This window comes from Lygodium microphyllum, chromosome 10 (assembly GCF_053477565.2).
Source record: "Lygodium microphyllum isolate KBCC chromosome 10, Lygodium_microphyllum_v1.1.10, whole genome shotgun sequence".
NCBI lineage: Eukaryota > Viridiplantae > Streptophyta > Polypodiopsida > Schizaeales > Lygodiaceae > Lygodium > Lygodium microphyllum.
Window position 1 is genome coordinate 43,024,684 of NC_141144.1, and position 15,431 is coordinate 43,040,114.

Genomic DNA, 15,431 nt, shown 5'->3' on the forward strand with positions numbered 1-15,431 from the left:
CTCCGATCGGACCAACCCGTCCGATTTTGGGAATCGGACCACTCGGACCACTCAGACTCACGAATTAGGACACGCCAGCAATTGGACCACATGCCTGGTTTGATCGGACCACTTGTCCGATTTTTGAAAATCCGACACTTAACCCCCGTCCGATTATGAGAATTGGACAGCTCAAACTGGGACCCACTTGGTCCGACTCCTAGAATCGGACCACTGGTAAATCGGACGTCCGATTCTCAAAATCGGACACACCCTTAGGCAGAAAAGAAAAAAAGAAAACATGAAAAATTGACCCCCACGACCGACTGGAAGCACAACCTTCTCCAGGACAACGTAGCGAGCGCCTTGTAAGCAGTTCCCGACGTAGGAGTCACCACCAAGGGACAGGGGGACAGTGCTGGAGCACTCCCCAGCGACCAAACGCATTGAGAATGGAAATCCAATCGTAGGACCTGTGATCGACCCCCTAATGAATATCAAGAAGTAGTGCATACCCCAGAATCCACTAGAACGGCCAGGACTTGAGCAAGGAAGCTTATCAGGCCCGAGATGAGACAAGAGGGCATAAGCATATAGAGATTGTTGCTGCACTCACGTTGAATTCCACACTTGAAGTACACATAAGGGAGCTGAAAGCCTGATTGACCACAAGTGCACGAGAATCGACACACACACCGAGTGACCATAAATTGAGGGTTGTATTCAATAACCAAAGGAACTCACTCAGATAAACCACTCAAGGAACCCACCAATAGGAGAGGACCCAAGACATAGACAAACCATCAAAGCGCAGAATAGGACCAAGCAGGGAGCACCAACGACGAGGATCTGTCAAGTCCATTCAACCTGATCGACAGCGTAGTGGAGCGAGAGAACTCGACCATGACAGAAGAGAGCTCAGACCATTGGTCTAATGAGGAGCTCGATTTGAATATATTCCTAGATGCTATTCAGCAGCCTGTTGAGCAGTTACGATGCACATGCCCGGTACGAGCACCGAGGTAGGACAACAGATGTAATCATTGCAGATCTAGAAGAGGAGAAAAGGCTAGCCCGCAAAGCATTGCAAGGCATAGCCGAGTACAATAGGGATCAACAGGCTAGGAGCCAAAGGCAAAGCATGGAGCTGCATGAGGTTCAATGAGTGCTAAATTTGGCTGGCCGAAACCGAACGGACCATGAGAGAGCACTGGAGGGAGACTTGACATTGAGTGAGCTTCTCATGAAACGGCTGCTCGATAATACAACAGTAGAGCAGAGTGCCACCGCACTAGCGACGTCACTGCTCGCATGATTAGGGGCAAACCAAGGCTAAAAAAGCCAAGCCAAAATACCGATTGTTGCCAAGCAACTCGATAAGTACCAACCTCATGATGACCCGTATAGCTTTGTTGAGCAGTTTGAGCAAGTTTGCGAAGCCAATGGCCTCAACAACCAAACTCAACGCTCGCAAGCATTCGGGCTTTGCCTAGGTGACAAGGGTAGGACGTGGTATACGAGCCTAGATGCTACAGAGCGAGCCAACTTCAATAACCTCAAGGATCTCTTCGTCAAGAGATTCACCGAGCCCAGATACTTTGATAACCTGCTAGTACGCTTGATGAACATCAAGCAGAAGGAGAAGGAGGACATCCGCGACTATGTGACCCATGTGAGGAGTCTCTTTAAGAGAATACCTTTAGGCGAGCGACCGACTGACAGAGCAGTTTCGACTGTATTCATCAGCGGAATTCGAGATGAGGAGTTGTATAAGGCTTTGGTAGGCAATTCAAGCTTGCAGCGGGATGCGGTGTGGCTAGTGTGTTTGAGGAAGCCATCAGGGTCGATGATCAACTGAAAAAGCGGAGCTCCAGGAGCTCAAATCTAGAGGAGACCAACTCGCAAAGCTTAGACAGAACGTCAGCCTCTAGTGAGCGGTCAATCCCATCATCCCAAGATAAGGGGAAGGCCACTGAGACAGCTTGGTTGAGGTCAAGATGGAATTAGCCAAGTTGCAAGACATGTTGAGATGACCAACGTGCCTGCACATCCAATGCGTGTACTATGGCGGAAACCACTTGCCGGCCGAGTGTCAAGACTCTAGGTCAAGACCTTGTGCTAATTGCGGTAGGTTCGGCCATGATGTCACGCATTGTAGATTACCAAGAAGACTTCCATACTCGCAACCCTACGGCCAGCCTTATCTATCGAATAGGCTGTAGCTATTCTTCGAAAGGGGAGCCCCATTGGCTCTTCTCGCGCCTAACGATTTGAAACCAGCTGTCCCTAGAATGGACATAAACCCTACAGCCATTCCTAGACCGCCTGGTCCTTACATGACCCACCCACCACCGAGCGACGGTCCAGTCCACTACGTGGAGGAGCCAAATGATGAAGAGACCTACATATACCCTTAGGTCTCACACGACAACGAGGGCAAAGTGGTCCTGATGGATTATCGACCCGTGCCGGTGATGGCATTAGGATGAGGACGAGGTAGAGGCCTAGGAGGGCAGACGCAGGAACCAGTCATGTGTTGGACTTGCAGTCACCCTAGCCATGTCTCATCACGATGCCCTGAAAGAGAGCAGCAAAACAAAGACAAGGCTGACCAAAAATGTGTAGAGTGTGGGATCACCCATCTTTTTGTAGATTGCCCAAAGCGAAAGCCATCCTCTAGCCCAGCCAACGTGCCATCTGCCCCATTGGGGCTGTTTGGTGTCAAAAACCTCGATGGGGAGGCCACACCTATCCCATTGCGGGTTATGACTCGAGCCCAAACGAAGCAGGCCAGCTTTGCCAGGACCTAGCAATCTTGACGCAACCTCGATAGGGAAGAAAAGCCGCAGGTAGAGGAAGAAGAGATCGGAAGCTAAAGTCGCACTAAAAACCGAGAGTGCTATGACTCTGCCTGCGAGAAAGAAGGTTTCACACGCAAAGGCAGAGACTTCAGCCCCTAAGATGGCCGAAAAGGGAAGCGCTAAGGTAGGGGAATACCCGCATCCGAAGCGACAATTAGAGGCCATAGAAAAGGTGAAGGAATGGGTGAAGGAGGCTCAAGAGCATCTCAAAGATGTTGAGCCCATCATAGAGGACGAGATTCGATGATCTCTCCAGCGTAAGCACGCCAATATCACTGCCTCAACCTAAGTCAGCAAAAGCAACTACGCCACAAGCAGTGCCACCGCTAAGACCAAGCCTTGACGCGATAGAGCCGCAGGTCAGTCGTCGCAGCCAGTGGCCCGGACAATCTGGGTTAGGGGAGGGACGAGTATCCAATGATCTCCTGACCATGTTGGTGACTACCCCTATAACACTTAGCCTGGGAGATGTTGAGTGTTGAAATGACTTGTTTTTTGGCTGATTTTTGTTGTTTTTGAGAGCTGAATGGTTGATTTTATGGGATGATTGGTTGATTTGGAAGTGGTTTGAGAATCTTTTGGATGATATTGATTGTGTTTTGGAAGTTCATGATGTTTGTTGATGGTTTTGTGATGTTCTGATAGGTTCTGATTGGTTCTGTATACCTTCTGTTTTGTTCTGTTTTGGTCTGTTTTGTTCTGATTGTCTTCTGTGAAGAGGAATGGAGTATTGATTGATGAAGAATGAGATATTGTGAAAGCTTATTGAATGGTTTGTGAGAGTTTGGAATGATTTGAGAATGAGTTATGAAGTTTTGATGACCTTCTGTGACCTTCTGTAGGTCTTCTGTAGAGCTTCTGTAGACTGTTCTGTTTCTGTTCTATTCTGTACTGTAGCTGTTCTGGTACTGTTCTGTAGACTGTTCTGTATGCTTCTGTAAGTGTTCTGTGGAATGTATGTGTGACTTTGGGAAAGTTTTCTAGCCTTGGAACGAGGTGAATACAAGTGCAAAAGAGCTGGAGGAAGTGGAAGAAGTAGCTGTTAAAGACTCAAGAGAAGACTAGAGTGAAGTGACAGTAGTGAGCTATGAAGAGACACTGTAGTGGCTCTGGTGACCCTTCATATCAGACATACCTCTTGGGAGGGGTATCCACGACCTAAGAGTGATTATTGAGAGTGATTTTTGAGAGATTGTAGTGAGGATATGATGTATTATTGATGGAGAGAGAGAGAGAGAGAGTCAAAGATAGCCAATTCTACTCAAACAAAGTGATTGTATATGAGAGATTGAGAGAGAAGACTATGAAGATATTGAAGATGAATAATATGTGATGTATTTCCATTCAAAGATGGTGTATTTCTTTGTTTTCTTTGTTCTATTGATGGATTTTGTGAAGATGTTGAAGAATATGGTTGATTCTATTAAAATCCGTGGGAGATCTACATGATGCTGCATGAAGATTTGTTGTGCCTGGTGTTCTTTTCTTCATTGTGATCATATGAAACATGATAAACAAGCTTGTTGATGTTACAATATAGATTTTCTTGCAAGATAATTCCATTTTCCTTGGTGTTCCTCTCGGGGCACCATGTTTTTGGTGCGCAGCCGGGGAATCTTGCCATCAACAAGCACCAAAAGAGGCTGAAAATGAAGGAAATGGCATTGCCAAGAAGAGAAGAATTCAATGGATGATTGTAAAGTTCCTTCTTCCACTGAAGAGTTGGAATTTCTCATAATCAAAGCCACTTTCCACAAGAAGTTCATCCCACAATGGCGGAAACACATCACCATCATGATGCATGCTCTATGTGGTGGACAGTTTCCTCTTCCTGTTGAAGCAGCAGAAACTTGCATCTTGGTGGCAAACTGTTTGGGAACAAACTGAAGAGCAGAAACAGAGAGAATGAACATCCATGGAAGATTTGGCATTCATTGAGAAGTTTCCAGACAACATCAAGTGGGAGATTGTGAAGAAGCTTCAGGAGTCTTGGTCTGTAGAGGTTCACAAAGATAAGAAGGAAAAGAGTTGGAATTTGTTCGTGGATGCTCAACAGCAAGATACATGGGATGCTTGGTGTACTGATAATCTTCTGTTTGTTCAATTAGCAACCCACTGGAAGTTGGTAGACAGAGTGTTTTTCACAACATACACTATTGAAACCATCAGAAGCTGGCATTACTATGATGATGGTACCACCACAATGCTCATACGTATGCATTTTGACACCTTCAGAACCGAATACCTTCCTCTGTGTAGTGGCATGAAAGCAGAATTCAGGGACGTTGAAAAGAAAGAAGTAGAAGAAATGTTGGCAAGAGAGTCCTACAGAGACTGAGGCCTTTTCTTAACCCTCTGTGGAGCACTAACAACATAGTGGAGCCAACCCCCTGATGAATGACGCAATAAAAAGGCAAGCATTAGAACGAGTCCAGAGGTACGTGAGAAGAGAGAAAGCAAGAATCAGAGCCGAGAGAGAGCTCGCAGCAGAAGCCGCCTTTGACGCCCTTGCGGAACTCTTTACAAAAGTCCCAATGGCACATCAAGCCCTTCCTCCTCCTGCTGGAGGTCCACTTCCAAGCCAGATCCGTCCTGGAAATATTGATGACAGACCAGCGAATGCAGTCCCATTGCCAGTTTTTAAGGGAGAGTACAATGAAGACCCCGATCTTCATGTAGCAGAGTTTATGGTAGCATGTGTGGCTAACAATGCCAGAACCCCTGAGCATTGGTTAGCAATATTTCCCGCCACTTTCAAGGGCGCGGCGTTTCAGTGGTATGAGAGACAAGCAGCAGGAACTTTTGGCACATGGGACGACCTGAAGTTGGCCTTCCTCACTAAATTCAGGCGTGAAGGTTTTGAAGAGCGGATGAGAGAGGAATTTATGAACCTAAGTCAGTCCTCTGGAGAAAGAGTAGAAGCTTATGTCTCACGAATGGAATCCATCCTGAAGAGATGGACTAACCATAATCTAGATGATGGCATTCAGAAGGGGGTGTTTCTCAGAGGATTACAACCAGAAGTCCGTAAGTTTGTGGAGCTGCAAAGACCAGCCACCCTGCAAGCTGCAACAGAAGGAGCAAGACTGTACGATGAAGTAGAAGCTAGATTAGCGATGAATACAGGAAGAGGAGTCCTACCTCCTCTGATGTCAGGAATGATGTATCCACCAAATGCAGTTCCAGGGACTGTTCCCTATCCCTACCAACAGATGTCCCCGGTATCACAGTACAGTGCACCAAATCCACAGTGGCCACAATCCATGCCTCAAATGATGGCTCAACCACAACAACAATGGTCTCAACCAATTTCCTCAATGCCAAATCAGCAGCAACAGTGGAACCCTACCAACTGGAGTCAACAGCCAACAGTTCAAACAGGAGCTCTGAATCAGAACCAGAACAGAGACCCCTCTGTACCAGCCCAACCTGTTTATGCAGTAATTACAGAGACTCCTCAAAACCCTCCTGCCAGTACGTCCGGAGGAGAAAGCTTGAAGGATTATTTATCCAACTCAGTTGCAAACATTAAGAAGGAGTTGATGGATGTGATTACAGAGCAACTACAGACGCTGAAAGTGAACACAGCAAGCATATCCAACGTTGCAGGAGCAGGAAGAGATGTGATGCGGTCAAATACTTGGTGTGGTAAGTGTCATCAAGCAGGCCATTTAGCCACTGAATGTACACGAAAACCAACCATCCCTGGAGCCTTCTGTTCCTACTGTTTGCGGAAGAATCATACAGAGGACATTTGCTCTCTGAAAGAGATGCATGATAGGAGAAGGAAGGAAGAAAACACAAGATTTAACTTGTTGGAATCCAAAATGACAACACAAGATATTGGATCCAAGCCTAGAGAGTTTGGTCCTAATTTCGGACCCAGAAGATTTCCCTCTCAAAGTTACAGAGGAAGACAGTCTGGCGGTGGTCAGAGATCAGAAGTGGAGTGTTACAGATGCGGAGAAAAGGGACACATCTCACCAAATTGTCCAAATCCTCGAAGGTCAGTGGATTACAAGCCCTTATGTAGTAGATGCAAAGGAGAAGGCCACATTGCAAAAGACTGTCCAAGCCCAGCCCCAGTGAAAAACAGTGCTACTGATAGTCCAGCCAAGGCCCAAGAGCCTACCTCCAATTTGGTGGAATTGGAAGTTGCTGCCATCACGCGTGCAAAGCAGAAGGAACCACCTATCCAGAAAGAAAATAACCCCCCTGCCAGAACAGTGAAGTTCAATCTTCCATCAGAAGAACAGAACAGAACAGAGCCTAACAGTGCCGTACAGAGCCCTACAGTGCCACAGAGAGTTAGAGAGACAGTTACAGAGACAGGACCAGAGGTCCAGGATACAGAAGAGGAGGAAGTGCCACAAGTGGCAGAAGAAGTTCCTGTAATTCCTCTGTTGGAAGAAAGAGGGAAAATGAAAATGGGTGTTGCCCCATTCCCTAACCGATTAGAGAAGCCAGTGGATCCTATTAAGGAATATGATCTAGTTAGAGATCTAGATACCTTTAGACCAAACCTCACATTTCGACAATTATTGATGTTATCTCCCAGTTGCCGAAAAAGGTTCAAAAGTATACTGACAAAAAGACGTGGTTTAAGGATTGCTCCCTCAACAGTGACAAAGCCCAACAAGGCTCCAGAGCCTGTAAAAGAAGTGGATGTGGCTAATGCTTTCCTAGATTCGGGTACTCCAGAGACTGGTGTATGGATAGAAGGTTGCTTCATTTCAAACGCACTGATTGATGGTGGTTCGTCAGTGAATATTATGACGGATGTGACAATGAAGGATCTAGGCCTACAAGGTGTGCAACCCACCCAATGGCTCATCAGACTGGCGGATCAGAGTAGAATCAAGCCTTTGGGCATTCTTCCATATGTGAAGACTACTGTGGCTGGAAAAGATTATTGGCTAACCTATTTGGTGGTGAAGCCAAACTCTTATGGTACATCCTATCCTCTGTTACTGGGCAGACCATGGCTTTTTGAAGCCCGAGCAAGGACGGATTGGTTCAAAGGAACTTTGACCTTGGGTAGAGAACCCAACAAAGTGGTGCTGAAACTATATGGTTCTCAAAAAGGACATGGATCCACCTCCTTGGAATTATCTTCTGACTCCCCTAATGAGGTTACGGATGGAACATCAGCAGACGAAGATGCTGTCAAACAGATCCTTCCCAAGAAAACAGTGGCACATTCCTTAACAGTGGATACTGTAAGTCGACTTCCAAAAGATGCAAAGCCATTATCAATGGGTGAATACTTCCTGCCTGAACCAGGAATGACTTCTGAAATCACTTCTGACAGTGAGATAGAAGCATGGATGTACTGCTCTCCCTGTTACATGGTCACAGCAGAAGCAGAAGCAGAGACAGAGGCAGGAGAGGAAACAGAGAATCTGTTCTTCTGTTACAGAGCTCCTACAGAGACAGAAGCAGAAACAGAGACAGAAGCAGAGGCAGAAGCAGAAGCAGAGACAGAGACAGAGACAGAAGAGGATGGATATGAAATGGACGAAGAAGGTTATGAAAGAGAAACAGAAGACTCTATCCCACCTGAAGAGGATACATTTGAGGAAGAAGTTCCAGAAGCATCAGAAGCCGATGAGCTCATGCTATGGGACAGAATGGCGATGGTACCATTTGGTCTGGTAAATGGATCTTCTCATATGCAAAACCTTTATAAGAAATGGATTAAGAAGAGCAAGCCGTCTTTTAAGTGTGGCTCATGCCGTCCTAACCCATCTTTGCCAAAGAAAGAAGATGATGATGCACCGTGCCATCAAGCACCAGTCCCACCAATCCAACAGGCATCAGAAGGTCCCTGTTATGTGACGTTCCTGGATGTATCATCAGAAGATGAGTCTTCAAGCCAAGAGGTAATTACTTTTGAAACCAAACCCGGAACGGCTCTAATTCCATTTCAACATCTTAAGGAGCAACCTAAGTCTCCACCAAAAGAAGAAGTTGGTTCTAGTGGGACATCAGAAGAGGACATCACTCCCTTGAAGGAGTCGGATCTCTACCCAGAAGCAGTCCGTGGAACCTTCATCCGTGAAGTAGAAGGTGAAAGGCAGTTAACCTTTGTGGATGCTGAAGGCACTGAATGCCACTTGAAGGTGGGTAGCAGTCTCCCAGAAGAGGAGTTGTTAACCTTGTACAACTTGTTGAAAGAAAATTTGGACGTGTTTGCATGGTCTTACAAAGACCTAAAGGGGATTGATCCCACAATATGTCAACATCATATTGACTTGGAGCCTGATGCCAAGCCAGTACGGCAACGACAGAGGCGAATGAACCCGAATTATTCCACATTGGTGAAAGCGGAGCTGTTGAAGCTTCTAGAAGCCGAGTTCATTTATCCAGTGGCAAATAGTGAATGGGTTTCACCCATCGTGGTTGTACCCAAGAAGAATGGCAAATTGCGAATATGTGTGGATTTTCGAAAGCTTAATTCCAAGACAAAGAAGGATCACTTTCCTATCCCTTTCACAGACCAACTGTTGGACACAGTGGCAGGACATGAACTTTATTCTCTTCTGGATGGATTCAGCGGATACAACCAAGTCCAAATAGCAGAAGAAGACCAATCCAAAACCACCTTCACCACAGAATGGGGGACCTATGCTTACCGAGTGATGCCATTTGGGCTCTGCAATGCCCCTGCTACTTTCCAACGAGTCATGACGACCGCATTTCAAAATCATCTGCACGATTTTATTGAGGTATATTTGGATGACTTCTGTGTCTATAGTTTGATCAGTGAACACTGGGGACATTTGGAACAATGCTTTGACCGATGCCGGGAGTATGGGATTTCCCTCAACCCTGACAAATGCATCTTTGGGGTTTCTTCTGGAGTTCTGTTGGGCCACATTGTCTCTGCACAAGGGATATCAACAAACCCTGCAAAGATCGAAAAGATCGCAGCTCTGACAGCACCCACCAACCTCAAACGGTTGAGGGGATTCCTAGGCCATGTGGGTTACTACAGAAGGTTTATAGCCCATTTTGCGACAAAGGCTTCCTCCTTGCACAAGCTCCTGAGGAAAGATGCAGAGTTTACTTGGACAGAAGAATGTGACAAAGCCTTCCACACTCTGAAGCAGTGTCTGATAGAGGCACCCATTCTGCAACCTCCTGATTGGACGAAAGAGTTCCATGTACACACTGATGCATCAATTGAAGGTTTAGGTGCTGTCCTCTGCCAAAAGGGCTCCTCGAAGCTAGATCAACCGATCTATTATGCAAGCCGAAAAGTCACTGATAGGGAACGGAACTATACAGTGACAGAGCTGGAGTGCTTGGTAATGGTGTTTGCCTTGGAGAAGTTTCGCCACTATCTCCTATCTACCCACTTTAAATTTTATGTGGATCATGAGGCCCTGTCCTTCTTGATGAACAAAGCAGATGTGAAAGGACGAATGATGAGATGGCTCCTTTTATTCCAAGAGTTCGATTTTGAGGTGATTACTAAGCCCGGTCGTTCCCATGTTCTGGCTGATCATCTGTCGCGTATCCCACAAACTGCAGACGAGGAGCAGGATGATCCAGACCTCCCTGATGCTTCCCTATTCTTGGTAGAAACTGTAACTCCCTGGTATGCAGACATTGCCAATCTGCTGGCAACCCAACAGTACCCTCCTGGTATCTCTAGTCAGGAAAGGAAGAAGCTCATGCTAGAATCAGCCCCCTACACCCTGCTCGGCGGTGCATTGTACAAGAAAGGCAAAGATGAAATGCTCAGAAGATGTGTTGCAGGGGATGAGATTGGGATTGTTCTGAAGGCTTGCCACGACGAGCCATGTGGAGGTCACTTTGCAGGAGAAGCTACAGCCAGGAAGGCTCTGCTAGTAGGTTATTGGTGGCCTACCATCCACAAAGATTCCTATGATTACTGTAAAAGATGTGATGCTTGTCAAAGAATGGGGAAACCCACGAAGACAAGTGCCATGCCATTGCAACCTATCCTTCCGTTGAAGCCGTTTGAGAAGTGGGGCATTGACTTCGTAGGTCCGATCGACCCTCCCACCAGAAGGAAACAGAACCGATACATCCTCGTATGTACAGATTATGTCACAAAGTGGTGTGAAGCTAAAGCTCTAAAGCGGGACGATGGTAACAGCGTGGCCCTGTTCATTTACGAGAATATCATCACCCGTTTTGGCAGTCCCTTAGAGCTGGTAAGTGACAGAGGCACTCATTTCCTTAATAAAGTCATGGAGGAGTTGACAGAGTTGTATAAGATCCGCCATCGCAAGTCCACTCCTTATTACCCTAGAGCCAACGGCCAAGTCGAAGTCACCAATCGCATCCTCTGCTCGATTCTGACAAGAACAATTGCTGCACATCGTCGTGATTGGGACGATCGACTTACAGAGGCCCTCTGGGCATACAGAACCTCCCATAAAGCAGCAACAGGACAAACACCCTTCCAGCTGGTGTATGGTACAAAAGCTGTTTTTCCTGTTGAACTAGAATTACCCTCTTTGAGAGTGGCTATCAAAGAGCGTTTGGGAGATGATGATTCACTGCAACGCCGTCTTCTGCACTTGGAATGTTTGGACGAAATTCGCAGGATGGCTCTACAGTGCATGGAAGCCACGCAAGCTCGACGCAAGGCTTACCATGATAGTTTCATTAAGCACAAGGAGTTCAAAGAAGGTGATTTGGTCCTAGCCTATGATTCACGCTTTGGCAAGTTTCCTGGCAAGCTCCAGCAGCGGTGGATGGGCCCCTATAAGGTACTTGCAGTCAACCCTAATGGCTCTGTCCAAGTGCAGACCGTTGATGCCTCTGATGATCCCTTTCTGATCAATGGATATCGCCTGAAGAAGTACTTCCCTCCTTGGGGATCTTGACAATTATGGACACTTGATCCTTTCCCTCGTTGGCGCAGCACTGTACTTCTTATGATGCTACTTCTGATAGCCATTCTTCAGCCACTTCTGATGAGGTGGACGCAACCCTTTGTCCCCTCAAAACCCCCTTCCAGCCTTGATCTCTTATCCTCTATTTTCCACCAGCGACAGTGGCGAGGTGGGTTCTGACAAATGGCCTTTCTACCATTCCCTTGTTCAATATAGAAAAAAAAAAGAGAAAACAAAACAAAACATATCGGTTATGGGAGAAAATGACTAAGGTCCCTGTCATGCCGACCTATTCTTCGAGAAAAGGTGGAAACACCCTCGGGAATAGGGGAAAATAAGAAAAAGAAAAAGAAAACCAAAGAAGAAAGAAAAAAAAACAAATAAACAAATCTGTTATGAGAGAAAAGGAAGCAATTCCCTGTCATAGCGGGCCTCATTCCAAGAAAAGGTGGTAAACACCCTTGGGCGAGAAGCTGGCTGTGGAAAAGGTGGTAACATCCAGCAGTCCAGAAAGCGGATTCATTGATTGATATCCTTCGGATCCAATTCCGACGCTACCTCCCTTGGTACGCTGTGTCCTGGGTCCCTCTACAAAGTGACTACCTGTCCTCTAGCAGACGACGTGTTCCTATCCAATACAATAATCGATTTGATGGCTACCTCCCTGGGTACGCCTCTTCAACAACTGATGACGCGATCTTCATCGACAACCCCTTGAGTGATGTGAGCTTTCATCCTAACCGGATGGGGAAGTGAGTACGGTTGCCCTCTGTATCTATCAACAGAGAGTGAGACAGAGGGTGGGCCGAGAGACCAGTCTTTTCCCTTCAAATCAAATGCGGGGTGAGAAGTGTGAATGAAGTGTTGCACGCACGGGATGGGCCTCTCAATGCACAAAGCACAATTTGTTTCTGTGCACTGCACCATAAGGCTCCCTGGCCTTCCTTCTCGCACCGTATGCCGGCACAGGGCGGGATGCACAGTTGCACCATCAAATGCGCACAAGGCATACAATCTTTGCACAAGCGACCGTGAGGATTACATCAACGGGTTTCAGGAAAAGGCTGCCCTCTTATATCTATCAACAGAGAGTGAGACAGAGGGTGGGATGAGTGTGACTGGAGTTTCTTCAATCAATTACCGAGAGGTGAGATTGAGGGACGTTACGACACTTGGAGTCAGGTATGTTCTCGTTTCCCTGTGCACCCACAGGATGGGTTTTTTTTTCCGTCATCACAAGACACATCACCCTGTTCTGTACACTGCACTGTAAGGCTCCCTTGCCTTCCTCCTTGCACTTATGCTAGACGGGTTAGACGCACTAATGCACCATCAACTGTGCACCCTGGCATACTCCCTTTGCACCATTTTCCCCTTGTTGATTCCTCAATCGGGTATGAGATATGGGTTTCAATCCTTTTTCCTTAAGTGATATTAGTCATGGGGCGAGTGACTGATCTTTCATTCCAATTGAGTGATTGTGAGTTGAGTGTAGTATCCCTCATCATCGACGAATTTCCTGCGATTCCTTCCATCAGCTACCTCCCTGGGCGCTGCGCGTGGTCCCTTCCATGACGAACGTGTGCTGAAAAGATGCCTTGGTCCCTCCAGCGCCGACAACAACAGTGGACGTGCCATCGATACTCAACCTTGATTCTTGACGAAACGGGCCAAGTTTATCTAACCCTATACTTTGGTTTCTTTGTGCCGGTCATGTTTTAAGTGTGGGGAAGTTAGTGGATGGTCTGTGGCGTGGTCCTAGGTCCCTGTTGCTCGGTTAACCCTATCCGTTAAGGTCTTAAGTGTGGGGACGCGTCCCTGCGCGTCTATGTTGCATACCCCCCTGCATATGCCTTATTTTGCTCATGCATATATGCCATGACTTGCTTTTACCCTAATGGGATCCCTTCCCACCCACCCGGTTATGTTTCACCCACCCTTGGGGCTGTTCCCTTGCAGTTTTCCTTCATTCCTTGATTTTGAGGTCCTTCCATGTGAATGCACCCTACATTCACCAAAGTCCCCATCCAACCTTATAGCTCTGTTCCTCCCATTGAACGGTCCATTTTTCCTTTTTACCTACCCCTGTTCCGGTGCACGGTTTTTGAGTTATTAATTTTTGAAGCATTTTACGCAATTTAGACGGTTTTCCATGTGAACGCGCTTTTCTTGCTTCGGAACCGTGATCTGATGTCATAGCCCTGACTAGCGCTTTTTCCCTTACATTTTTCCTTTTTATTCCGCATCATTTCGATACATGGTTTGTCCGTTATTAATTTTCCGGGTTTTCACGACTTTTTCGTGTGTATTTTTGACATTTTTCCATGTGAACCTGCCCTATTTGCATCGGAATTCCAATTTGATTTGACAGCCGTGTCCCCTGTGCCATCCCCCACCTTTTTCCTTTTTCCTCCACCCTCTTTCGACTTCCGAATTTTTACTTATTAAATTTTAAAAGAGTTTTCGGGAGTATTTTTGGAGTTTTTCACATGTGAACCCCTCCTATTTCCGCCGGAATTGCGGTTTAACGTGATCAATCTGTGCCACTCCTTCCTGCGGACATTTTTCCTTCTTACTGCATGTTATTCCGGTGAACGGTTCGTCCGATATTAATTTTCGATCCCATTTTCGGGTTTATTTTTTGGGTTTTTTCCATGAGAACGCGTCTTACCTTAGTCGGAATTATGTTTTGACGTGATAGGATTGTCGGGCACATCTTTCTGCACAGTTTTCCTTTTTTTTGCACCTCATTCCGATGCACAGATCTTTCGATATTAATTTTTAAATTGCGTTTTTGGTTCTTTTTTGTATTTTTTGCACGTGACCGCCCTTTACCCCTCCCGGAACCCCCGTCCTGTATTTTCCTTGTTTTCCCCCTGTCGTCCTGCCCACTTTTCGTTTTTACGCTATTTCGTTTTGACGTCCGGATTGGGAGTTATTAATTTTTCTTTATTTTTACGTTTTTTCTCGCGCCCGTTTTGCGCGTGAACGCGCCCTTTTTCAATTTTACGTGTCGCCACGCGCCCCGGTCGTGTCCGCGTAACCCGTACCGTCTTCCTCGCGCCATTTCAATCCCGTCACGGTAAATTTTTTTTACCCCGCCCCGCGCACGTGCGCGGGACGGGGGTACGTACCCTTGTCCACGCTGCCCATCTCCCTTGTCCCTGTCCCCCCTCCCCTTGCCCATGACCACCCTCCCCTATCTCCCCCCTACCCTCCTTTCTTTCTCCCCGTCCCTCAACCGTTTCCCTCTCCCTCTGCGTCTTCTTTCCCTCCTCCGTCTTCACCTCCATCTCCTCTCTCTTCTTCCCCTCCTCCTCCATTCCCCCCTCCTGCTCTGCTCCTTTCCTACGCCCCCTCCACGACGTGTACTCCCCCTCCCCGCCTTCGACGACGTGCCCTCCTTCCTCCTTGCCGACGACGCGCCCTACCTCCTCCCTGCTGGCTGCCATTGCCCCTGCCCTCTGCGCCAGCGCCCTATTCCCTGCCGTGGTGCCCTCTCTGTCGTCGTCGATCGCCCTGGACGCAGACCGTTGACCTCCCCACCTCGGCACCCGCGCCCTGCCCCGCGCCGTCATCGACAACGTGGCCGCCCTGGACGCAGACCGTTGACCTTCCCCCCTCGCTGCCACGTGCCCTGTGGTCTCCTCCTCGCCGTCGAAGTGCCGCCATCCCCTCCTACCGCCCCGCCCATCGCGCAGCGCCGCCCGCGCTCTCG